This window comes from Sebastes umbrosus, chromosome 1 (genome assembly GCF_015220745.1).
Source record: "Sebastes umbrosus isolate fSebUmb1 chromosome 1, fSebUmb1.pri, whole genome shotgun sequence".
Taxonomy (NCBI): Eukaryota; Metazoa; Chordata; class Actinopteri; order Perciformes; family Sebastidae; genus Sebastes; species Sebastes umbrosus.
This window is the reverse complement of record NC_051269.1, coordinates 3,624,382-3,650,118: the sequence shown is the minus strand read 5'-3', so window position 1 is coordinate 3,650,118 and position 25,737 is coordinate 3,624,382. Positions and strand designations below refer to the sequence as shown.

Genomic DNA, 25,737 nt, shown 5'->3' with positions numbered 1-25,737 from the left:
ATAGAATAAGCCGTATTTCATTGGAAAAAAAATCTGTCCAGTAACAAGTGAATGAATGACATGTATTATGTAGCATTTGCTTACACAAATATATAATATATATATAATTCAATGGCTTCAATAGGTATCACAATTAATAGACAATTTAAATCTGTAATGGAATGAATACAGATGATATCAACAGTCCTCAACCTTTGGGGGGATTGGGGGTGAGCCGTATTGTAGATTCCTCCTGTCCAGTCCTCCTTCCGGTAATGGGGGCCTGTGTTCGCACTCTCCCCTGTAATCATATACAAAGAAAATGATAAAGATCTATAGGTATAAAGAGACAGGTATAGCAGCTGATGTGATGTTTTATAGAGTATGCGTCTGCTGTCTTGAATTGTTTGCTATAATTCTGAAGTTAACCTAAGTCAAACATCATATTTGTGGAAAATTATGGAACTGTCAGGCTTCATCTATAAAGTTACACCCAGTTTCCCTAAAATGGCTTGGCAGCAGTATTTTGGTGCTGCTCTGCTGAAGAGCACATAAAATGTTATCTGAAAATGGTGACACCACACATCACAAAAATGATTAAAGAAGTCTTACATATAAAATTACATTTGTGCTTGCATGATAAACAAACACATCAAATAATAACAGAAACCAGCAAGGGATAATGGCTTTCTTCTGGATTCACTATATCAGGGTTCTAAATGAAGACTGAGTCTGCTCCATATTTCATATATTTGATGAATATATGCCTATTATATTATAAATCTATCATGCTGACTACTCAACAACAACATTCTGGTGTTTATCACTTTAACATCATTCTGGTGCTTGTCACTTTAATATCATTCTGGTGCTTGTCACTTTAATATAATTCTGCTGCTTGTCGCTTTAGATTATAGACTTTTGACCAATTGCGTTGGGGGACAATTGCACTACCGTACAGCTCAACCCCATTCACAGGGGTCAGCACAACCGGAGTGCAATGGCTGAGCCTCGCCCTGGGTGAACAACATACTTGATCATTGTATCTCCCCTGCCAGGTAAGTATGAGTTGGATGAGTCAGAGACAGGGTGGTCATTCTCAGACACAGCACTCTGGCTGACAGTTCCAACAGCGCAAAATCCTAGAGTTCAGTGCCTTTAGCACTAGCTCACCTTGGCAAGCTGTTTCTGCCTCTAAGAAAGCAAACACAGCCCAGCAACCGCACAAAACCTTAAACCAAAGCATGCTAGCAATGGAAGAAGGTTTAGAATACATTTCTTCCACAAAGAAAGAGCAACCTCGGAGAGGAGTACACACAAATGATTTGGTCCCATCCAAAAGACCACACCCACTTCTTGCTGTCATGGGGATCACGGGCAACTGGCATTGCTCAACACACAGCTTCACAGCGTACACCAGACACTGCTGCACAGCAACACAGCCAGTTTTCTGGACATACTGCAAAAGAATCCAAAGGCCTCAAAATGAACATTGCCACAATCACGCTGACTGGGAAGCTGGATATTAGCATGCTGCGCAGCACATTTAAGTCCATCGCAGCCGATGACTCCTTTCATTTAACTTGGACATAATGATCAAGGGAGAGCGCGAATGCAGTCCCCCACTAATTATGCAGTTGAGATTCCCACATTTGGGGAATTCACAGGAGTCAGCACAACCGCAGTGCAATGGCTGAGCCTCGCCCTGGGTGAACAACATAAGAATTTAATAAATTTAGTTTTCCATATACCATTTCGAATATTCATACATATCGTTTTAATGTATTACAGTGATGTCATCGTCCTTTGATGTGATGTCATCGTCCTTTGATGTTGTCACACATTCTGAAAAATTTGGCTAGTTTGGGTTGACACTTGAAGCGTGTTACTACAATACACTCACAGTTGACAATCTCTACTCAGTTGGTTATTTGTTACATACATCTTTTTTTCTTCAAAATAATGCTTCTTTTCAAGAATGTGGTTGGTATTAATCTGTATTTGTTTTTATCTTTAAAAAAAAATGATTGTCATAAAATACTTGATCATTGTATCTCCCCTGCCAGGTACATTTGAGTTGGATGCAACTGGCATTGCTCAACACACAGGTTCACAACGTACACCAGTCACTGCTGCACAGCAACACTGCCACTTTTCTGGACATACTGCAAAAGTATCAGAATGAACATTGCCGCAATCACACTGACTAGGAAGCTGGATATTAGCATGCTGCGCAACACATTTAAGTCCATCGCAGCCGAGGACTCCTTTCATTTAACTTGGACATAATGATCAGGGGAGAGCGCGAACGCAGTCCCCCACTAACAGAAATTATGCAGTTGAGATTCCCACATTTGGGGAATTCACAGGGTCAGCACAACCGGAGTGCAATGGCTGAGCCTCGCCCTGGGTGAACAACATACTTGATCATTGTATCTCCCCTGCCAGGTAAGTATGAGTTGGATGCGTCAGAGACAGGGTGGTCATTCTCAGACACAGCACTCTGGCTGACAGTTCCAACAGCGCAAAATCCTAGAGTTCAGTGCCTTTAGCACTAGCTCACCTTGGCAAGCTGTTTCTGCCTCTAAGAAAGCAAACACAGCCCAGCAACCGCACAAAACCTTAAACCAAAGCATGCTAGCAATGGAAGAAGGTTTAGAATACATTTCTTCCACAAAGAAAGAGCAACCTCGGAGAGGAGTACACACAAATGATTTGGTCCCATCCAAAAGACCACACCCACTTCTTGCTGTCATGGGGATCACGGGCAACTGGCATTGCTCAACACACAGCTTCACAGCGTACACCAGACACTGCTGCACAGCAACACAGCCAGTTTTCTGGACATACTGCAAAAGAATCCAAAGGCCTCAAAATGAACATTGCCACAATCACGCTGACTGGGAAGCTGGATATTAGCATGCTGCGCAGCACATTTAAGTCCATCGCAGCCGATGACTCCTTTCATTTAACTTGGACATAATGATCAAGGGAGAGCGCGAATGCAGTCCCCCACTACCAGAAATTATGCAGTTGAGATTCCCACATTTGGGGAATTCACAGGAGTCAGCACAACCGCAGTGCAATGGCTGAGCCTCGCCCTGGGTGAACAACATAAGAATTTAATAAATTTAGTTTTCCATATACCATTTCGAATATTCATACATATCGTTTTATGTATTACAGTGATGTCATCGTCCTTTGATGTGATGTCATCGTCCTTTGATGTTGTCACACATTCTGAAAAATTTGGCTAGTTTGGGTTGACACTTGAAGCGTGTTACTACAATACACTCACAGTTGACAATCTCTACTCAGTTGGTTATTTGTTACATACATCTTTTTTTCTTCAAAATAATGCTTCTTTTCAAGAATGTGGTTGGTATTAATCTGTATTTGTTTTTATCTTTAAAAAAAAATGATTGTCATAAAATACTTGATCATTGTATCTCCCCTGCCAGGTACATTTGAGTTGGATGCAACTGGCATTGCTCAACACACAGGTTCACAACGTACACCAGTCACTGCTGCACAGCAACACTGCCACTTTTCTGGACATACTGCAAAAGTATCAGAATGAACATTGCCGCAATCACACTGACTAGGAAGCTGGATATTAGCATGCTGCGCAACACATTTAAGTCCATCGCAGCCGAGGACTCCTTTCATTTAACTTGGACATAATGATCAGGGGAGAGCGCGAACGCAGTCCCCCACTAACAGAAATTATGCAGTTGAGATTCCCACATTTGGGGAATTCACAGGGGTCAGCACAACCGGAGTGCAATGGCTGAGCCTCGCCCTGGGTGAACAACATACTTGATCATTGTATCTCCCCTGCCAGGTAAGTATGAGTTGGATGAGTCAGAGACAGGGTGGTCATTCTCAGACACAGCACTCTGGCTGACAGTTGCAACAGCGCAAAATCCTAGAGTTCAGTGCCTTTAGCACTAGCTCACCTTGGCAAGCATCTAAGAAAGCAAACACAGCCCAGCAACCGCACAAAACCTTAAACCAAAGCATGCTAGCAATGGAAGAAGGTTTAGAATACATTTCTTCCACAAAGAAAGAGCAACCTCGGAGAGGAGTACACACAAATGATTTGGTCCCATCCAAAAGACCACACCCACTTCTTGCTGTCATGGGGATCACGGGCAACTGGCATTGCTCAACACACAGCTTCACAGCGTACACCAGACACTGCTGCACAGCAACACAGCCAGTTTTCTGGACATACTGCAAAAGAATCCAAAGGCCTCAAAATGAACATTGCCACAATCACGCTGACTGGGAAGCTGGATATTAGCATGCTGCGCAGCACATTTAAGTCCATCGCAGCCGATGACTCCTTTCATTTAACTTGGACATAATGATCAAGGGAGAGCGCGAATGCAGTCCCCCACTACCAGAAATTATGCAGTTGAGATTCCCACATTTGGGGAATTCACAGGAGTCAGCACAACCGCAGTGCAATGGCTGAGCCTCGCCCTGGGTGAACAACATAAGAATTTAATAAATTTAGTTTTCCATATACCATTTTGAATATTCATACATATCGTTTTATGTATTACAGTGATGTCATCGTCCTTTGATGTGATGTCATCGTCCTTTGATGTTGTCACACATTCTGAAAAATTTGGCTAGTTTGGGTTGACACTTGAAGCGTGTTACTACAATACACTCACAGTTGACAATCTCTACTCAGTTGGTTATTTGTTACATACATCTTTTTTTCTTCAAAATAATGCTTCTTTTCAAGAATGTGGTTGGTATTAATCTGTATTTGTTTTTATCTTTAAAAAAAAATGATTGTCATAAAATACTTGATCATTGTATCTCCCCTGCCAGGTACATTTGAGTTGGATGCAACTGGCATTGCTCAACACACAGGTTCACAACGTACACCAGTCACTGCTGCACAGCAACACTGCCACTTTTCTGGACATACTGCAAAAGTATCCAAAGGCCTCAGAATGAAAATTGCAGCAATCACACTGACTAGGAAGCTGGATATTTGGTTTTCAACAAGGTAGGAGAAGGGTGCACCGTTCCCAGCGCTACTGCAATACCGGGTCGATGCGTGGAGTGAATGGAGCAAGCCCCTTTTTCAGCTCCTGATGCTAAAAATCCGTTTAATATGTTGTCCCCTTATAGAGGACATATCAGATATTAAACTGATAAGAACAGATTTTTTTTTTTTTTGAAAATATTTATTGACACCTCATTTCAAACACATTTCATAAAAAACTTCACATACATACAAGTAACACTTTTAAAATACAACAATTCAAACAATAAATAATGCAATCTGTAAAAAAACATCTCGGCCAATAAAAGCAATTCAATTAGGAGACATTACAGATAAAATTGTCATCAGTTAAAGTGTACATTAAAGGTTTCATCTTGTGTATGTCCATGTGTGTTGAGTGTCCATATTAAAGGTCTTTTAAATGGAGTGCAGTTGTTAAAATGCTCTCTTCCATTGCTGTGCAGGAGAGGAGTGAGTCCCTACCAAGGGTGACTCATTCCGCTCCCCCAAACAGATTGGGTCTCTCGGGATCCTGTGGTGGTGCTCAGAGGAGATCCCCACCCTGTTGCTCCTTCCCACCTGCCTCACCCGGAGAGTCAGGCTGCTGCTGCCGTGACCTTTTATTGTGTGGCTCCGGCTCCTTCATCCGAATGGGCACAGAGGCGATTCTTCTTTGTGGCTCTGATCTTGGCATGCCGCGTGTAGCTTCGACCGCCCGGACCGTCGCCACTGCCATTTGGATCACAGCCACGGGGGGGATCTGCTTGTGCTTCCTTGCTAGCAAGTTTCTGGAGGTCCACATGGCGTCTTTGATTGCGGCTAAGGTGAACCACTGTTTGACAAAGTCAGATGCTGGTAGTTGCTTCTGTGGGCTCACCCCATACAGCACCAGCTGTGCTGTGAGGACCTCCCTTGCTGGCAAGTACGGGAATTTTAAGGAGCCGGCCATTGCCCACTGGTCCACGGCAGCGCTGCACTCCCAGAGCAGATGCCTCACCGACTCAGGCGCGCCACAACCTGGTCGGGGGCAAGTTGAGTGCGCCGACATGCCCTGGTAGTGCATCACGGACCTGACTGGGAGGATCTCGTGACCCCCACAGGAAATAAAACATGGCTCGTTCCAAGTCTAAAAGCACTCTTCTGGGTGGGATAAAAACAGAACTGATCAGTAAAAGCAAGGGTAAAATCACTGCTTTGATGATTAAACCTTTCCTTCTAAAGTCAGTCCCCTAAGTCTCCAGTACCCCAGTTTTTGCCTAACTTTCCCTACCATGTCTGGCCAATTTGTTTTCCCTCCCCCCTCCCTGTCAAATTTGACTCCAAGTATCTTTTGGTCGGTCTGGGTCACAGTCAGTGGGAGTCCTGTCGTCTCAGTCGCTGTCCAAGGTCCATAAAAGTGGGCTTGGGTCTTGCTTCGGTTCAGCTTTGACCCAGAGGCCCGTCCAAACCAGTCAGTCAAGTCCAGCGTCCTGTTGACAGATAAAAGGTCAGTGCATAAAATGTTGATGTCGTCCATATATAAAATACATTTTGTTGTGAGTCCCCCACTCCCTGGTACTCCCACCCCATTGATTTGTTTGTCCCTTCTCAAGACCTGTGCCAGTGGTTCTATACAAATAACATACAGGAGGGCAGATAACGGACAACCCTGACGGACACCGCAGTTTATATTGACTGCTTTTGTCAGATGCCCGTTAACAATGAATTTGCTGGTGATGTTCCGGTACAGCAATCCCACCCATGCTATAAACCTCCCTGGAAACCCCATTTTTTGCAGTACCTGGAAAAGGTACTGGTGCGAGACCCGATCAAAGGCTTTCTCAAAATCTAAATTCAGGACTAGAAGCCGGATGTTTCTGTCTCTCGCATAACAGATGGTGTCTCGGATCAGTACGAGGCTGTCGGTGATCCTCCTCCCTGGGACGGCACAGGCTTGATCCGGGTGAATCAGCCCTGTTAAAAACAAAGACATGCGCGATGCTAAAAGTTTACTAAAAAGTTTACAGTCAACGTTTAAAAGAGTGATAGGTCTCCAATTTTTCAGGTCAGTCTTGTCTTTGTCTTTGTGAAGGAGAGTCACTATCCCTACTCTAAAACTGTCAGGAAGTCGGTCAAGTTCTTCAAAATCCATAAAAACAGCGAGCAAGTCAGGTGCTAAAATGTCCCAAAAAGTCAAATAAAATTCCAAGGGAAGCCCATCTTCTCCTGGAGACTTCCCTTTTTTAAAATTCTTTATACAATTATTTAACTCGAAGATGTTAAAATCTTGGGTTAAAAGCACACTGGTGTCTATTTTTTTTTCGATGAATTTTAAAACTTCCTCCATGGTGTTTTTTTCAACTTGCTTCTTTTCGTACAGTTCACTGTAAAACTTTTCAATTGTTAATTTAATTTCTTCTGTTGTGTCTGCTGTGCATCCATTTTCTTTTTTAAGACTTAAAATGCCCCCCCTTTATTTACAATTTTCTTAAAAAAGTATCTTGTGCACTTCTCTCCCTCCTCTATTTCCCTCTCCTTGCTTCTTAAAATGACACTCTTGCTTTTAAATTCTGCTAAAACTGACATCTCTCTTTTAATTTCTTTTATTTCATCATTAAAATCCATCCCTTGTTGGTTTAATTTAAAATACCGCTGTAGTCGTTTCTGCAGTCCCAACATGCGTCTGTCGTCCCTATCTTTCTTCCTCTTACCTACCTGTCTAAAGAAAGTCCGTGTCCTTCCCTTCACCATTTCCCACCAGTGTGCACGTGTATCGTAAAAGTCTTGAAGGGTCTGCCACTCTTGGTACTGCTCCCTATACTGGCTAACTATCTCCCTATCATCTAAAAGGGAGCAGTTGAGTTTCCACAGACCACTTCCTGCTGTCACACCTGAAGGGAGTGAGAGGGTGCAGGAAAGCATTGCGTGATCGGAAAAGAAGACGGGTGTCAATCTAGCATCGGTTGGTGGGCAATCACGTGATGAAATGTAATCTATGCGAGAGGCTCTGGTGCCGTCACCACTGAACCAGGTGAAGCCCTCCTCTCTGGGATGCATGATTTTAAAACAGTCCAGAAGTTTAAAATCCCTGCATATATCCTGTAACAAAACGGATGTTTTGTCGACTTTAAAATCTTCTCCTGCTCCTTTCCTATCATTCCTGCTTAAAACACAGTTCAAATCTCCCCCTACAACTAAAGGTGCCCTACCTAGCATGTGGAACTGCAAGTCTTCTAAAAGGTCATACCTGTCATTTTTGTCGTTAAAACCATAAATATTTAAGACATTAAAATCCTTTCCCATAAAAGTCAAGTGTGCTAAAAGTGCCCGGCCATCTCTCACCACAGTGCTGCCCTTCACCAAGACTAGAGGGTTTTTGATTAAAATGGCCACTCCATCATTTTTGTTCTCGTTTGATCCGCTCCATATTGATTGTTGTGGCCATAATTCCTTCCAATCTCTGTAGTGATTTAAAAATGGCAGGCCACATTCCTGTATTAAAAACACATCTGACTTAAAAGAGTTAAGAAAGGATAAAACAGTCTGGGCTCTAACTCTGGACTTCACACTTCTAACATTGATGGTTGAGAAGGTGAGGGTCATGAGTATAGTTAAAAATAACAGATAGAACATTTTAAAAGACTATTGAGGATGTTTCAGTGTTAAGAACTCTTTAAAAACAGTTAGCCAGTTCCATGTAAATGCAGCTCTTCAGTCACTTTATGGGTAAAAAGTGACAAAAGGGGTTGAGCTTCATTTCCCTGTCGGACTCTGGGTGTTGGCCTTGGACGCAGTTTTAGATCGGCTTTTGAGTTCTTAGGGGTTGATTGCAGAGCTATTGTTAAAAAAGAGACCTCATTTGGGGAATTGTGGGGGAAGACTCTGGCCTCCTCCACAGGGGAACTGTCTGAGGAGTGCCCAGCTCTTCCCTTCTTCCCTGACACTGCGGGAGAGTCAGGAGTCAATTCTGATAAAGGCCTCTTGGACTGCTGGGCATTGGGGAGGGGGGCATCATCGCTATCACTTTGTGACTTGTCTGTCTCATGTTCTGAACTAGCTCCGCCCTCTACCTGCATTGCCTCTTTTTCCCCACCACTCTCCATTGGTGGGGCACTTGCAGGCTCCTCCCCATCTCCCTCCTCCCTTTTTTAAATCACTACAGAGATTGGAAGGAGTTATGGCCACAACAATCAATATGGAGCGGATCAAACGAGAACAAAAATGATGGAGTGGCCATTTTAATCAAAAACCCTCTAGTCTTGGTGAAGGGCAGCACTGTGGTGAGAGATGGCCGGGCACTTTTAGCACACTTGACTTTTATGGGAAAGGATTTTTATGTCTTAAATATTTATGGTTTTAACGACAAAAATGACAGGTATGACCTTTTAGAAGACTTGCAGTTCCACATGCTAGGTAGGGCACCTTTAGTTGTAGGGGGAGATTTGAACTGTGTTTTAAGCAGGAATGATAGGAAAGGAGCAGGAGAAGATTTTAAAGTCGACAAAACATCCGTTTTGTTACAGGATATATGCAGGGATTTTAAACTTCTGGACTGTTTTAAAATCATGCATCCCAGAGAGGAGGGCTTCACCTGGTTCAGTGGTGACGGCACCAGAGCCTCTCGCATAGATTACATTTTATCACGTGATTGCCCACCAACCGATGCTAGATTGACACCCGTCTTCTTTTCCGATCACGCAATGCTTTCCTGCACCCTCTCACTCCCTTCAGGTGTGACAGCAGGAAGTGGTCTGTGGAAATTCAACTGCTACCTTTTAGATGATAGGGAGATAGTTAGCCAGTATAGGGAGCAGTACCAAGAGTGGCAGACCCTTCAAGACTTTTACGATACACGTGCACACTGGTGGGAAATGGTGAAGGGAAGGACCCGGACTTTCTTTAGACAGGTAGGTAAGAGGAAGAAAGATAGGGACGACAGACGCATGTTGGGACTGCAGAAACGACTACAGCGGTATTTTAAATTAAACCAACAAGGGATGGATTTTAATGATGAAATAAAAGAAATTAAAAGAGAGATGTCAGTTTTAGCAGAATTTAAAAGCAAGGGTGTCATTTTAAGAAGCAAGGAGAGGGAAATAGAGGAGGGAGAGAAGTGCACAAGATACTTTTTTAAGAAAATTGTAAATAAAGGGGGGGGGGGCATTTTAAGTCTTAAAAAAGAAAATGGATGCACAGCAGACACAACAGAAGAAATTAAATTAACAATTGAAAAGTTTTACAGTGAACTGTACGAAAAGAAGCAAGTTGAAAAAAACACCATGGAGGAAGTTTTAAAATTCATCGAAAAAAAAATAGACACCAGTGTGCTTTTAACCCAAGATTTTAACATCTTCGAGTTAAATAATTGTATAAAGAATTTTAAAAAAGGGAAGTCTCCAGGAGAAGATGGGCTTCCCTTGGAATTTTATTTGACTTTTTGGGACATTTTAGCACCTGACTTGCTCGCTGTTTTTATGGATTTTGAAGAACTTGACCGACTTCCTGACAGTTTTAGAGTAGGGATAGTGACTCTCCTTCACAAAGACAAAGACAAGACTGACCTGAAAAATTGGAGACCTATCACTCTTTTAAACATTGACTGTAAACTTTTTAGTAAACTTTTAGCATCACGCATGTCTTTGTTTTTAACAGGGCTGATTCACCCGGATCAAGCCTGTGCCGTCCCAGGGAGGAGGATCACCGACAGCCTCGTACTGATCCGAGACACCATCTGTTATGCGAGAGACAGAAACATCCGGCTTCTAGTCCTGAATTTAGATTTTGAGAAAGCCTTTGATCGGGTCTCGCACCAGTACCTTTTCCAGGTACTGCAAAAAATGGGGTTTCCAGGGAGGTTTATAGCATGGGTGGGATTGCTGTACCGGAACATCACCAGCAAATTCATTGTTAACGGGCATCTGACAAAAGCAGTCAATATAAACTGCGGTGTCCGTCAGGGTTGTCCGTTATCTGCCCTCCTGTATGTTATTTGTATAGAACCACTGGCACAGGTCTTGAGAAGGGACAAACAAATCAATGGGGTGGGAGTACCAGGGAGTGGGGGACTCACAACAAAATGTATTTTATATATGGACGACATCAACATTTTATGCAATGACCTTTTATCTGTCAACAGGACGCTGGACTTGACTGACTGGTTTGGACGGGCCTCTGGGTCAAAGCTGAACCGAAGCAAGACCCAAGCCCACTTTTATGGACCTTGGACAGCGACTGAGACGACAGGACTCCCCCTGACTGTGACCCAGACCGACCAAAAGATACTTGGAGTCAAATTTGACAGGGAGGGGGGAGGGAAAACAAATTGGCCAGACATGGTAGGGAAAGTTAGGCAAAAACTGGGGTACTGGAGACTTAGGGGACTGACTTTAGAAGGAAAGGTTTTAATCATCAAAGCAGTGATTTTACCCTTGCTTTTACTGATCAGTTCTGTTTTTATCCCACCCAGAAGAGTGCTTTTAGACTTGGAACGAGCCATGTTTTATTTCCTGTGGGGGTCCAAGTGGGAACGTCTGAGGAGAAGCGTGATGAAGAAGCCGAAAGAGAAAGGAGGAAAAGGAGTGCCGGACCTCCATTTGTTTTTAGGGAGCAGATACACGGCCATTCACATCAAAGCTGCTACAACCCCATCCAGAAACCCAAAGACTGCAGCAATGACACGGTTCTGGATGGGGTTCTACCTCAGGAGATTAAAGATTTTACCCACTGATCTTAGAGTACCCGTGTCTTTTAGCCTACCCCCAGCCTACGATTTTATTCAGACATTTTTAAGACATTTTAAGCTTGAGCACGAGGAGTTGCAGATTTTAACTAACCACCGCTCTCTGATTTCTGTTGTGCAGGAGAGGGAACCAGTGAGTCCAGTGCGCGGGCTCGCATTCGGCGAGCCCTCAACAGTTTGGCGCAACGTAAACCATTCTGCTCTCCCAAACAGACGCCGGGACCTGTCATGGATGGTGGCTCACGAGATCCTCCCAGTCAGGTCCGTGATGCACTCCCGGGGCATGTCGGCGCACTCAACATGCCCCCGACCAGGTTGTGGCGCGCCTGAGTCGGTGAGGCATCTGCTCTGGGAGTGCAGCGCTGCCGTGGACCAGTGGGCAATGGCCGGCTCCTTAAAATTCCCTTACTTGCCAGCAAGGGAGGTCCTTACAGCACAGCTGGTGCTGTATTGGGTGAGCCCACAGAAGCAACTACCAGCATCTGACTTTGTCAAACAGTGGCTCACCCTAGCCGCAATCAAAGACGCCATGTGGACCTCCAGAAACTTGCTAGCAAGGAAGCACAAGCAGATCCCCCCCGTGGCTGTGATCCAAATGGCAGTGGCGACGGTCCGGGCGGTCGAAGCTACACGCGGCATGCCAAGATCAGAGCCACAAAGAAGAATCGCCTCTGTGCCCATTCGGATGAAGGAGCCGGAGCCACACAATAAAAGGTCACGGCAGCAGCAGCCTGACTCTCCGGGTGAGGCAGGTGGGAAGGAGCAACAGGGTGGGGATCTCCTCTGAGCACCACCACAGGATCCCGAGAGACCCAATCTGTTTGGGGGAGCGGAATGAGTCACCCTTGGTAGGGATTCACTCCTCTCCTGCACAGCAATGGAAGAGAGCATTTTAACAACTGCACTCCATTTAAAAGACCTTTAACATGGACACTCAACACACATGGACATACACAAGATGAAACCTTTAATGTACACTTTAACTGATGACAATTTTATCTGTAATGTCTCCTAATTGAATTGCTTTTATTGGCCGAGATGTTTTTTACAGATTGCATTATTTATTGTTTGAATTGTTGTATTTTAAAAGTGTTACTTGTATGTATGTGAAGTTTTTTATGAAATGTGTTTGAAATGAGGTGTCAATAAATATTTTCAAAAAAAAAAAAAATCTGTTCTTATCAGTTTAATATCTGATATGTCCTCTATAAGGGGACAACATATTAAACGGATTTTTAGCATCAGGAGCTGAAAAAGGGGCTTGCTCCATTCACTCCACGCATCGACCCGGTATTGCAGTGCCGCTGGGAACGGTGCACCCTTCTCCTACCTTGTGGAAAAACAAATACCAACGCAAACCGAGCGGCAAGTCGCTCAATTTGACACTGCACTGAAAGACACGTGAGTCACAGTGGATGGTGGTCTTTGCTGCCTGGAGTCGTGGCTAAAAAAGGCTCTGTTGGGCGCCTGGGTTAGCTCAGTTGGTATAGCGGGCGTCCATGTATTAAGGCTTGGTCCTGACCGCGGCGGCCCGGGTTCGAATCCGGCCTGTGGCCCTTTCCGCATCCACTCTCTCTCTCCCCCCTTTCAAGACTCTATCCACTGTCCTGTCAATAAAAATGGAAAATGCCCCCAAAAAAATAACTTTAAAAAAAAAAAAAAAAAAAAAGGCTCTGTTGACTCCTCACTGAGGTTCCATATAGAACGTCATTGGGGGGTCTCAGTCAGAAATGGCTCTATAAGCCGTGACAACTGGGGGAAAAGTGCAGCGTCGAATCGGCAGCAAGACAAAGCCTCAAAAAGATGCAGCTAGACTTGCACTTTTGATTGGCAGAAAAAAAAACAGGCCAGAGGGAATATTGCCACCGTGACAATGTGGGACAGGGTGGGGGAATGGGTGTGGCCTCGGATTTGGAACGTGGCACGCCAAGTGAGGCTTACCGTGACCGCATTGACTGGGACACCTAGTGTCTTGGACTGCTCTCGAGATAGGGCTGTACTTACTCTGGTTTCTCTTCATAACGTACAAGTCTTTCGCCTTTTTCTAAAGACTTCCGTGGAGAGGGACACCAATGAGTTAAACCTATTTTTAGCAGGCTTTGCCGTTTGGCTGAGCCTTGTGCATTTGTGAAAGACAAAAAAGCTGTCTTCAGCTAGACTTCGCTGCTTCACCATGAAGGGCTTGGGCGGGGCTGCTAAGCAGCAGCCATGGTTTTGCCCAAATTAAAAGTACTGCACCACAACAAGTGACAACTGTGCATGGAGCTGGGGTCGGGCAGCAAAACAGTTGGTGGTCATCGCTTCTCGGCCTTTTGGCTAAGATCAAGTGTAGTATCTGTTCTTATCAGTTTAATATCTGATATGTCCTCTATAAGGGGACAACATATTAAACGGATTTTTAGCATCAGGAGCTGAAAAAGGGGCTTGCTCCATTCACTCCACGCATCGACCCGGTATTACAGTGCCGCTAGGAACGGTGCACCCTTCTCCTACCTTGTAGAAAACCAAATATCCAGCTTCCTAGTCAGTGTGATTGCGGCAATGTTCATTCTGAGGCCTTTGGATACTTTTGCAGTATGTCCAGAAAAGTGGCAGTGTTGCTGTGCAGCAGTGACTGGTGTACGTTGTGAACCTGTGTGTTGAGCAATGCCAGTTGCATCCAACTCAAATGTACCTGGCAGGGGAGATACAATGATCAAGTATTTTATGACAATCATTTTTTTTTAAAGATAAAAACAAATACAGATTAATACCAACCACATTCTTGAAAAGAAGCATTATTTTGAAGAAAAAAAGATGTATGTAACAAATAACCAACTGAGTAGAGATTGTCAACTGTGAGTGTATTGTAGTAACACGCTTCAAGTGTCAACCCAAACTAGCCAAATTTTTCAGAATGTGTGACAACATCAAAGGACGATGACATCACATCAAAGGACGATGACATCACTGTAATACATAAAACGATATGTATGAATATTCGAAATGGTATATGGAAAACTAAATTTATTAAATTCTTATGTTGTTCACCCAGGGCGAGGCTCAGCCATTGCACTGCGGTTGTGCTGACTCCTGTGAATTCCCCAAATGTGGGAATCTCAACTGCATAATTTCTGGTAGTGGGGGACTGCATTCGCGCTCTCCCTTGATCATTATGTCCAAGTTAAATGAAAGGAGTCATCGGCTGCGATGGACTTAAATGTGCTGCGCAGCATGCTAATATCCAGCTTCCCAGTCAGCGTGATTGTGGCAATGTTCATTTTGAGGCCTTTGGATTCTTTTGCAGTATGTCCAGAAAACTGGCTGTGTTGCTGTGCAGCAGTGTCTGGTGTACGCTGTGAAGCTGTGTGTTGAGCAATGCCAGTTGCCCGTGATCCCCATGACAGCAAGAAGTGGGTGTGGTCTTTTGGATGGGACCAAATCATTTGTGTGTACTCCTCTCCGAGGTTGCTCTTTCTTTGTGGAAGAAATGTATTCTAAACCTTCTTCCATTGCTAGCATGCTTTGGTTTAAGGTTTTGTGCGGTTGCTGGGCTGTGTTTGCTTTCTTAGAGGCAGAAACATCTTGCCAAGGTGAGCTAGTGCTAAAGGCACTGAACTCTAGGATTTTGCGCTGTTGGAACTGTCAGCCAGAGTGCTGTGTCTGAGAATGACCACCCTGTCTCTGACGCATCCAACTCATACTTACCTGGCAGGGGAGATACAATGATCAAGTATGTTGTTCACCCAGGGCGAGGCTCAGCCATTGCACTCCGGTTGTGCTGACCCCTGTGAATTCCCCAAATGTGGGAATCTCAACTGCATAATTTCTGTTAGTGGGGGACTGCGTTCGCGCTCTCCCCTGATCATTATGTCCAATTTAAATGAAAGGAGTCCTCGGCTGCGATGGACTTAAATGTGTTGCGCAGCATGCTAATATCCAGCTTCCTAGTCAGTGTTATTGCGGCAATGTTCATTCTGATACTTTTGCAGTATGTCCAGAAAAGTGGCAGTGTTGCTGTGCAGCAGTGACTGGTGTACGTTGTGAACCTGTGTGTTGAGCAATGCCAGTTGCATCCAACTCAAATGTACCTGGCAGGGGAGATACAATGATCAAGTATTTTATGACAATCATTTTTTTTTAAAGATAAAAACAAATACAGATTAATACCAACCACATTCTTGAAAAGAAGCATTATTTTGAAGAAAAAAAGATGTATGTAACAAATAACCAACTGAGTAGAGATTGTCAACTGTGAGTGTATTGTAGTAACACGCTTCAAGTGTCAACCCAAACTAGCCAAATTTTTCAGAATGTGTGACAACATCAAAGGACGATGACATCACATCAAAGGACGATGACATCACTGTAATACATTAAACGATATGTATGAATATTCGAAATGGTATATGGAAAACTAAATTTATTAAATTCTTATGTTGTTCACCCAGGGCGAGGCTCAGCCATTGCACTGCGGTTGTGCTGACTCCTGTGAATTCCCCAAATGTGGGAATCTCAACTGCATAATTAGTGGGGGACTGCATTCGCGCTCTCCCTTGATCATTATGTCCAAGTTAAATGAAAGGAGTCATCGGCTGCGATGGACTTAAATGTGCTGCGCAGCATGCTAATATCCAGCTTCCCAGTCAGCGTGATTGTGGCAATGTTCATTTTGAGGCCTTTGGATTCTTTTGCAGTATGTCCAGAAAACTGGCTGTGTTGCTGTGCAGCAGTGTCTGGTGTACGCTGTGAAGCTGTGTGTTGAGCAATGCCAGTTGCCCGTGATCCCCATGACAGCAAGAAGTGGGTGTGGTCTTTTGGATGGGACCAAATCATTTGTGTGTACTCCTCTCCGAGGTTGCTCTTTCTTTGTGGAAGAAATGTATTCTAAACCTTCTTCCATTGCTAGCATGCTTTGGTTTAAGGTTTTGTGCGGTTGCTGGGCTGTGTTTGCTTTCTTAGAGGCAGAAACATCTTGCCAAGGTGAGCTAGTGCTAAAGGCACTGAACTCTAGGATTTTGCGCTGTTGCAACTGTCAGCCAGATTGCTGTGTCTGAGAATGACCACCCTGTCTCTGACTCATCCAACTCATACTTACCTGGCAGGGGAGATACAATGATCAAGTATGTTGTTCACCCAGGGCGAGGCTCAGCCATTGCACTCCGGTTGTGCTGACCCCTGTGAATTCCCCAAATGTGGGAATCTCAACTGCATAATTTCTGGTAGTGGGGGACTGCGTTCGCGCTCTCCCCTGATCATTATGTCCAAGTTAAATGAAAGGAGTCCTCGGCTGAGATGGACTTAAATGTGTTGCGCAGCATGCTAATATCCAGCTTCCTAGTCAGTGTGATTGCGGCAATGTTCATTCTGATACTTTTGCAGTATGTCCAGAAAAGTGGCAGTGTTGCTGTGCAGCAGTGACTGGTGTACGTTGTGAACCTGTGTGTTGAGCAATGCCAGTTGCATCCAACTCAAATGTACCTGGCAGGGGAGATACAATGATCAAGTATTTTATGACAATCATTTTTTTTTAAAGATAAAAACAAATACAGATTAATACCAACCACATTCTTGAAAAGAAGCATTATTTTGAAGAAAAAAAGATGTATGTAACAAATAACCAACTGAGTAGAGATTGTCAACTGTGAGTGTATTGTAGTAACACGCTTCAAGTGTCAACCCTAAACTAGCCAAATTTTTCAGAATGTGTGACAACATCAAAGGACGATGACATCACATCAAAGGACGATGACATCACTGTAATACATTAAACGATATGTATGAATATTCGAAATGGTATATGGAAAACTAAATTTATTAAATTCTTATGTTGTTCACCCAGGGCGAGGCTCAGCCATTGCACTGCGGTTGTGCTGACTCCTGTGAATTCCCCAAATGTGGGAATCTCAACTGCATAATTAGTGGGGGACTGCATTCGCGCTCTCCCTTGATCATTATGTCCAAGTTAAATGAAAGGAGTCATCGGCTGCGATGGACTTAAAGGTGCTGCGCAGCATGCTAATATCCAGCTTCCCAGTCAGCGTGATTGTGGCAATGTTCATTTTGAGGCCTTTGGATTCTTTTGCAGTATGTCCAGAAAACTGGCTGTGTTGCTGTGCAGCAGTGTCTGGTGTACGCTGTGAAGCTGTGTGTTGAGCAATGCCAGTTGCCCGTGATCCCCATGACAGCAAGAAGTGGGTGTGGTCTTTTGGATGGGACCAAATCATTTGTGTGTACTCCTCTCCGAGGTTGCTCTTTCTTTGTGGAAGAAATGTATTCTAAACCTTCTTCCATTGCTAGCATGCTTTGGTTTAAGGTTTTGTGCGGTTGCTGGGCTGTGTTTGCTTTCTTAGATGCTTGCCAAGGTGAGCTAGTGCTAAAGGCACTGAACTCTAGGATTTTGCGCTGTTGGAACTGTCAGCCAGAGTGCTGTGTCTGAGAATGACCACCCTGTCTCTGACGCATCCAACTCATACTTACCTGGTGTGGTATATTTTCAAGTCTTGCACAAAACAGTGAGACCCCTAATTGTAAACTTATGAGTAAGAAGCATGCGTGGAGACATATGATCATATGATATGACCGGGGGCTGAAAGATAACATGTAGGACAAGGGATCCATACAGGGTCATGCAATATGTCCAGGGGCTGAAAGATAAACATATAGGACAAAGGAGCCATACATGGTCATGCGCTCAGCTCAGATGTTACATGACATGAACACATTATAAGGAGGCGCGAGAGCCCCGAAGTGCAGGACTTTCAGATTTGACTTGAGACCTCCGGACGTTCTAGACGTTCGTTATGACATTTGTTGCTTGTTTGTAATAAACTCTATTATACCAGCAAGAACAGTGTCCGCGGAGCATCCTTCCTCATCACTTCAACAGCACTGTCGCAGGAAAGATACGACAAACTTTGGCGTCACGAACAGGATCGGAGGTGGCCTCAGCGGTTTACTGCTACAACTTCACAGACGGTGAGCGCACTCGATTGAATGCTGGTCATAAATTGGGGCTGTTATGTGAGTTGTTTGGCCACACCGTAAATTAAGAACCTTCTTGTTATGGACATGTCCTGTTGATTTGATGTTTAAAGTGAGGCTCCGTGCTAAATTTAATGAAAAAGGGGGAATGAATAGAGAAAAGATATAAAGTGAAGAAAAGAAGTATGAGAAATACAAGGAATAGTTTAGAATAGCTTCATGGTAACGATAAGGTGTGCTAAATAGTATCGTGCAAGATTAATGAAGAGGGGCCCTCAACTTCTTAACGGTAAGACACATGCATATTAGTCACTGCGTAAACGATGGCTCTGACATAGTCTGGAATCAAGTTAGAAAGACAAAATTGGGAAACCTGGATCCAGGTAATTTGAATAAATAAATGTAAAGAGTGTTAAGAGAGAGATAAGGAAATAAAGGAAATAAAGGAAATGATCATATGACAGCCGCAAATCGGATAGGTTAGTAGCCCTCAAGTGTAGGAGCATTGTAGTACGGGCCGATTAAAACCTGGAACAACATCTTATGGTCAGTTTAATAACTGGAGAGTGTAGAATCACAATTCGATTGACCGTTACCACTCTGACATTTGTTGACGAACGGTGTCTGAAGCAGCCTCTCATCGAATATTTACACTTCAAAGGTAGCATAAATTTTATGAGAAAAAGTAAGGAAATAGCGGCAGAAAGCATGCTGTATGAATGAAGATATCTAAAATTGGTGAAGAGAATGTGTGTGTGTGTTTACTTTGGGATGAGAAGAAGCTGGGGAGGATGTGTGTGTGTAGGAGTGCTGAATGTGTGTGTGTGATATTTAACTGCTGATGTGTTCCAGATGTGTGCTATAAAATGCATAGGAAGAGAATAGGTGTGTTAAAGATAAAAGAAAGAAAGAACACATTATAATTGAATAACCATATATAGGTGGTGATTTGAGAACAGGACATTTAATAATTTGTAAGAATAGATACGTGGCCCGATGTATTGTATAAACCATGAGCTTCTGTTAGAAGACTAATGAATTGAACGAGTTAGAAAATAAAAATTGAGCAGACTGATCCACCCGGTGACTGCAGAAATAGAAAACTAATTACACGGCGGGCGTAGTATATTCTGTGGGGGAAACATAAGCTGTTGATTGTGGGAATTTCTCTGGATCAGAGATCGAAGCGCACCCTCTCTGGATCACTGTTGTCACTCACGCCGTTGGGCGTGATGACACGGCCGGTAGGAGTGGACGCTTGTTTTCTCTGCAAAAGAGGGATTTCCGGGAGATACAGTAAAAAGAATGAAATGATGAGCCACTGAAATGAGCCTGGTTACGATAAACGCATACACATAAGATAAATAACTATAAACCAGGACAAATAAAGTGGAGTTGTGTAACTGTAGTACCCGTATGACACTCGGGAAAGAATAGAAATAATAATAATAATAATAATAATAAATAAAAAAACCCTAATAGATACTAAGATAAATACATATATAATAATAAGATCGGTTACCGTGGTGACCTTTCTCAGAGAAAGTTGAAATAAAATCTAACTAAACTCTGCTAATAAAAGCCCACATTCCCAGAAAGAGTAACAGATACTAATAAACTATATATTAAGGGGAGTGCAAGAATTTATTTTGGGCATTTCCCCCTTTTTGAATAAAACATGAGCTCTTCTTAAAAGGGACGTAATATAATAAATAAACTGTTAAATGCACAATGAACTTCGTTTAAGAAGGGTAGCGTTTGGGGCCCCCCCCTCACTCGTCTCAAAATTCCCTAGAGGAGGTGGAATATGGGAGTATGAAGGCGTTCGGTGACCCTTTCTTGGGAGATACAGAGAATTCCTTTGCCGTTTGAACTGTTTGGTTCAGTGGGGTTCACTAAGTGCTTTAATGTTTAGGTAGGGGTTTAAGTTAGGAATAAAATTTATGATGCTGTTAAAGGGACCTAATGGGTTCACAAGAAACTAAATCATTGCCTGTTTCTTGTCTGTTATGTCATTTATGGTGAATGAGAATTGAGCGGGCCGGCACATTACGGAGTGTGGCTTGCTGACGTCCAAGGGGAGGCTTCCGTTTTAATCTACTAAAGGCCGGTACAAATTTATCCACAGACTCTTTAACAAAAAACAAAACCTGCATTTCCATATTTGTATATGTTCTCAGTCGTAAGCAATATTGATGGTATACATATAAACCTGCTTTCATTTATAAACCATAAGAGAATACTGACCTGCTCCTATACACATGAAAGAGTACATGCTCTAGGCAGTTAGGAGAAATAAATAAATGAATAAATAGAAAACTTGGCAACCGATTGATCAGTTAATGCATTTGATTAATTAATGGCATCTGATTGTTTAGTCTAACCTCTGCTGACAATTGCAGATGTTCATTTATGTTATTGCGCGTGGTTTGTCTGATCTGTGATGTGGTGGACATTCAATGTGGTGACTGTTTGACGATTTGAGTTGATTAATTGGATAATTGGATAATTTGTTGATTGGTGGATTGGTTGATTGGTTGATTGGTTAATTGGATAATTGGTTAATTGATTAATTGAATAATTGGATAATTTGTTGATTGGTGGATTGGTTGATTGGTTGATTGGTTAATTGGATAATTGGTTAATTGATTAATTGGATAATTGGATAATTGGTTAATTGATTAATTGGGTAATTGGGTTAAAAAAAAAAAAAAAAAAGGGGGGAAGTAATCTAAATAGCTTTGAGTAGTTTTAATTTTAAAAATTACTTCTTAAAGTACAATAACGGAACATAAGGAAGCCGTTATAATGGGAAAAAAGAACACTAAAAATCCAAAAGTAATCACTCCTGTTGAGATAGTACAGAAGAATAATCCTTTAATTAGGGGCATCGCAAACATTGCAAAAATATCGGAAAAATGGCACAAACGCTGGCCTGAAATTGACCAACCATGGCCAATGGAGGGGACTCTTAACCCAGATGTAATTAAAATAATGCTGGTACTTGTATCCACATACAAGGCAGAGCAAAAGAAAGGAAAAAAGGGGAGAAAACGCAAGGAGAAGAGGCAAGTGGAGCTTGGCATTCTCCAGTTGTTTGAAGATGAGGGACAGAAACTGATCAAAGCTGCAAACGATAAGAGGGATAAAGTTCCAGAAGAAATAAAACAAAATACAGAACAAACAGAAAAACTGAGGAAAGACACCACTTCATTGTTCTCACATATGAACCCGGTGAAGGGACCACCACCTTATGAGATAGGGACGAAGTCTAAGAAAATCTATCCTCAGATCCCGGTGATCAGTCAGGAGGGTGACTACCGTATCAGAAACGAGGAGGACAGAATAATAGAAACAGGACGAGCGGAGACAACTATAACGATGTATCCAAGATCCAAAAGTAAGAATAAAACAAGGTTTGGGTCTGGGAGACAAAAGCCGGACCATGGAAACGAGAGCGACCAAAGCGATCAGGAAGGGAGCAGGGGAGGATATGACCCTGCAGTCAGGCGGATGTTGGCAAGAGCGGAAATAAGAGGAAATGTTATCTCTGATGACAGTGAGGATGAAGAGAGCCATGAAGAGGAAACCCGGAAGACTTTAAGAAAGATCGAAATAGGCATAGACCGATGCCGCCGCGAACGACAAAAAACTGATAGTCCAGAAGAACTAAGAGAACTAGAGTACCAGCTAGAGGAATTGCGGTTTCGGAAGGAAGAGTTAGAGAATGAAAACTCCGAACAATCTGCCACGACAACTAGAGTTCGCTCTAGAAAACAGGCGAATCCCAAAAAGATGATTCCAGTGGTCATCCGAGGACGGAATTTGGAGTATAAGCCTTGGCAGAGTACAGATATGTCAAACATACTTGAAAAGTTACCTACTCTTCAAGATGGAGCACATCCTTGGATTTCGAAGTTGGAAGAGATCATAGTGGGAGAGCAACCGGCCATGGGAGATATCAAGAGACTCTTGGCCAACCTCATTGGAGTTCACGCTATGGGAGAGATTCTACAGAAAGCTGGACTTAATCGATATGTGGGAACTGCTGCGAATGATTCAGAGCTGTTTGCTGCAAGTAGAGGCCAAGTGTGCAGGGCGCTGAAAGAAACATTTCCGACAAATGTACATCCTGACAATATTTTTATTGAACCACTGGGACAAGAGGAAAACCCGAGGGCCTATGTGTCGAGAGTTCACCAAGTGTGGAGAAATGTCACAGGAAATGACCCGAATTTGAATCAAATGGAACAGTCAATTTTGCGAACAAGAATACAGAAGGGGTTGCCCCTGCCAGTGAGAAGCAAATTGGCAGAGGTGGTTGGTCTTGGAAGCATGGCAAAGGGTGTTTATACGGATCATATAGCCCACCAAGTGGAGCTGTATAGGAAAAAGGAACATGATCAAAAAGACCAGGACCAAGAAACCCTCAGGAAACTTAATCAAATACAACTGATGGATAACAAGAGGATGGAGAAGAAGCAGGCTCTGGTTATGCAGAATCAGGCTCCACTAAATCAACTAGTACCACAACCACAGCCGAACCAGGTTCAGCTCCAATCGTTCCAGCCACCGCCGGTGGTTCCAGTTGTATCCTACCCACAGCCAGCTTTTGATCAAGCGCAGCCCTGGAGAGGAAGAGATCAAAGAAATTTCGGAAGAGGAGGAAGGTTTAATCCAAACTTTCAACAGCAATCAAACGAATGTTATACTTGTGGACAACAAGGCCATTTTGCTCGCGAGTGCAACCGGTCCGGAGGAAACTTCAGAGGAGGAAACTTCAGAGGAGGATTCAGAGGAGGATTCAGAGGAGGATTCAGGGGCCAATCAAGGTCACCCAGAGGACCGGTGAACCCTTACAGGGGCCCGGAACCTAGTTACTAGGGGTGCCCGGAAGACTCGAGAGGGGAATGTCAGCTGGTAGTATCAGGGCCGGAGAAAGATCCAACAATAGAGGTGAAAGTAAATAATCGTCCAGTGGAAGTGATGGCGGACAGCGGAGCTGCTTTTACCTGTATTCGGCCTGAAGATGCTATACATCTCCCCATGTCTGATCAGTTGATTCGGACAATCGGGTTCGAGGGAGTGAAACAGCTAGTTCCTCTCACTAAACCAATTGAGCTCAGCTATAAAAGGAAGAAGATTACGTTACCCATATTGGTATCAAAACATACACCTATTGCACTTTTGGGAAGAGATGCTATGTGTAAATTGGGGTGTACAATAAAGTGTAAACCAGACGGCTGTCAGGTTGAAATGCCAAACGAGAGGGTTCACCAATCATTGATGACAACAGAGACTGGAGCTTCTGCAGTATGGTGGATCGGAAATCTTAATGAAGATTTTTTTGAGCCAGTTAGGTTGTGGGAAAAGTTTATCATCGTAAATATGCCCGACGCGAAGCTTCCAGAGTATCCATTTCACTGCACGCTCAAGTATTTCAATGATGATGCTCAAATAAACGCAGAAGAATGGTTGAGTCGACAACCAAAACAAGTGCAACTAAATTCAGGCTGTATAATTTTGGGACCACAAGGAGCAGCTATGAAGATACACATAAATGACTATTTGGAAAAAGAGTTTGATATCGAGAAGAGTGTGCCACATGTGACTTTGTGGGTGCGTGAAGAACATACACCGAAGCAAGTGGGAGAAATGATGGCGGAGGCAGAAGAAGCTGTTTTTACACCAGTAACAGAAAATCTTGCCATCTGGAAGAGTGAGGATCAGAGATTCATTAAGATTATGATCTCGGCTCAAGGAATAGGACAGCCACAAACTGTGCGAATGACACATGAATCCATCTGCAGTGCTAAGATGAACTCAGACTCAATGAGAGAAGAGATGCTACAACAAGTTCCAGAATGTTTGTGGGCTCGGCATAGTACGGATATTGGACTTGTGAAGTCAGCTCAACCAGTAAGAGTTGAACTCCGACCAGGAGTCAAACCACCTTGGAAGAACCAGTATCCACTGAGTGAAGAGGCAATCCGAGGATTGAACCACAGATTGAAGGACTTCTTAAGGCGGGGGTTTTAAGGATAACACAGGATCCCCAGAGCAACACGCCTTTGTTGCCGATAAAGAAGCCAGATGATTCATATCGCCTAACACACGATTTAAGAGCGGTCAATAAAGTGGTGGTTGATTTTCCAGCAGAAGTGCCGGATCCACATACTTTGCTAGCCCAACTTCCGCCAAAAGCGACACATTTCACAGTGTTAGATTTATGTGGTGCGTTTTTCAGTGTTCCACTTAGTAGGGAAAGCCAAAGTTTATTTGGGTTCACGTACAATGGACAATCTTATGAGTATGAGAGACTGCCCCAAGGATTCAAACATAGTCCTCACATTTTCAATAAAATAGTGAAAGACGATTTGGAGGGGATAGAGCAGGTACTAAAAAGCAATGTAATTCAATATGTGGACGACGTCATCATTTGTTCACCAGATGAGGAGACATGTCATAAGGACTCAATTAAATTGCTACAAATACTGGCAGAGAAGGGTCACAAGGCCTCTCTGAAGAAACTGCAGTATTGTCAGGAGAAGGTAATTTACTTGGGTCAAACAATAACGCAGGGACGCAGAAGCATCTCTGATAGTCACGTGGAGGCTATTCGTAAGGCTCCAAAACCCAGAACAGTCCGAGAGATGATGACATTCCTTGGTATTGCAGGATATTCCTCAGCATGGGTTGAGGATTATGCTAGCTTGACGGGGCCTTTGAGAGCTATGATCAAAGATACTGGGAATGCTAAGCTACACTGTAATCTGTCCTGGACACACGATGGCCTTGTGGCATTTGAAACGACAAAGAAGAAGTTGCAAGAGGCTCCGGCGCTAGCAATTCCAGACTACTCTAAGAATTTTGTGTTATATGTATCTACTTCTATTGGGGGTAAATATGCATGTGCAGTTCTTTGTCAACCAACGGGTACGGGGACGAGTCCTCAACCTATTTCGTACTACTCTACGGCTTATTCAGAAGTAGAGTTAGGGTTACCACTGTGTTACAGAGCTATGGTGGGAGTTTCTCTAATGTACAA

The 25,737-nt window shown here is 43.4% G+C and overlaps 6 non-coding genes and 10 pseudogenes across 6 annotated transcripts; 8 read left to right on the top strand and 8 right to left on the bottom strand.

The window, feature by feature from the left end:
• Positions 1–919: 919 nt before the first annotated feature.
• LOC119498715 lies at positions 920–1,045 on the bottom strand (annotated as a pseudogene).
• Positions 1,046–1,576: 531 nt separating this feature from the next.
• On the bottom strand, positions 1,577–1,705 carry LOC119498810 (annotated as a pseudogene).
• Positions 1,706–2,272: 567 nt separating this feature from the next.
• LOC119499235 lies at positions 2,273–2,435 on the bottom strand. The gene has a single exon (XR_005209352.1). It is a non-coding gene; the product is annotated as a U1 spliceosomal RNA (small nuclear RNA).
• Positions 2,436–2,966: 531 nt separating this feature from the next.
• LOC119498641 lies at positions 2,967–3,101 on the bottom strand (annotated as a pseudogene).
• A 566-nt stretch (positions 3,102–3,667) lies between these two features.
• LOC119499203 lies at positions 3,668–3,831 on the bottom strand. The gene has a single exon (XR_005209340.1). It is a non-coding gene; the product is annotated as a U1 spliceosomal RNA (small nuclear RNA).
• Positions 3,832–4,353: 522 nt separating this feature from the next.
• On the bottom strand, positions 4,354–4,488 carry LOC119498671 (annotated as a pseudogene).
• Positions 4,489–5,014: 526 nt separating this feature from the next.
• LOC119498984 lies at positions 5,015–5,193 on the bottom strand (annotated as a pseudogene).
• LOC119484529 lies at positions 5,048–6,071 on the bottom strand (annotated as a pseudogene).
• A 6,800-nt stretch (positions 6,072–12,871) lies between these two features.
• Positions 12,872–13,050, top strand: LOC119498976 (annotated as a pseudogene).
• A 676-nt stretch (positions 13,051–13,726) lies between these two features.
• LOC119499089 lies at positions 13,727–13,843 on the top strand. Its single transcript, XR_005209252.1, has one exon. It is a non-coding gene; the product is annotated as a U5 spliceosomal RNA (small nuclear RNA).
• A 179-nt stretch (positions 13,844–14,022) lies between these two features.
• LOC119498918 lies at positions 14,023–14,213 on the top strand. Its single transcript, XR_005209213.1, has one exon. It is a non-coding gene; the product is annotated as a U2 spliceosomal RNA (small nuclear RNA).
• A 526-nt stretch (positions 14,214–14,739) lies between these two features.
• LOC119498638 lies at positions 14,740–14,874 on the top strand (annotated as a pseudogene).
• A 531-nt stretch (positions 14,875–15,405) lies between these two features.
• Positions 15,406–15,569, top strand: LOC119499193. Its single transcript, XR_005209336.1, has one exon. It is a non-coding gene; the product is annotated as a U1 spliceosomal RNA (small nuclear RNA).
• Positions 15,570–16,135: 566 nt separating this feature from the next.
• LOC119498803 lies at positions 16,136–16,264 on the top strand (annotated as a pseudogene).
• Positions 16,265–16,795: 531 nt separating this feature from the next.
• On the top strand, positions 16,796–16,959 carry LOC119498925. Its single transcript, XR_005209214.1, has one exon. It is a non-coding gene; the product is annotated as a U1 spliceosomal RNA (small nuclear RNA).
• Positions 16,960–17,526: 567 nt separating this feature from the next.
• LOC119498797 lies at positions 17,527–17,655 on the top strand (annotated as a pseudogene).
• Positions 17,656–25,737: the final 8,082 nt, after the last annotated feature.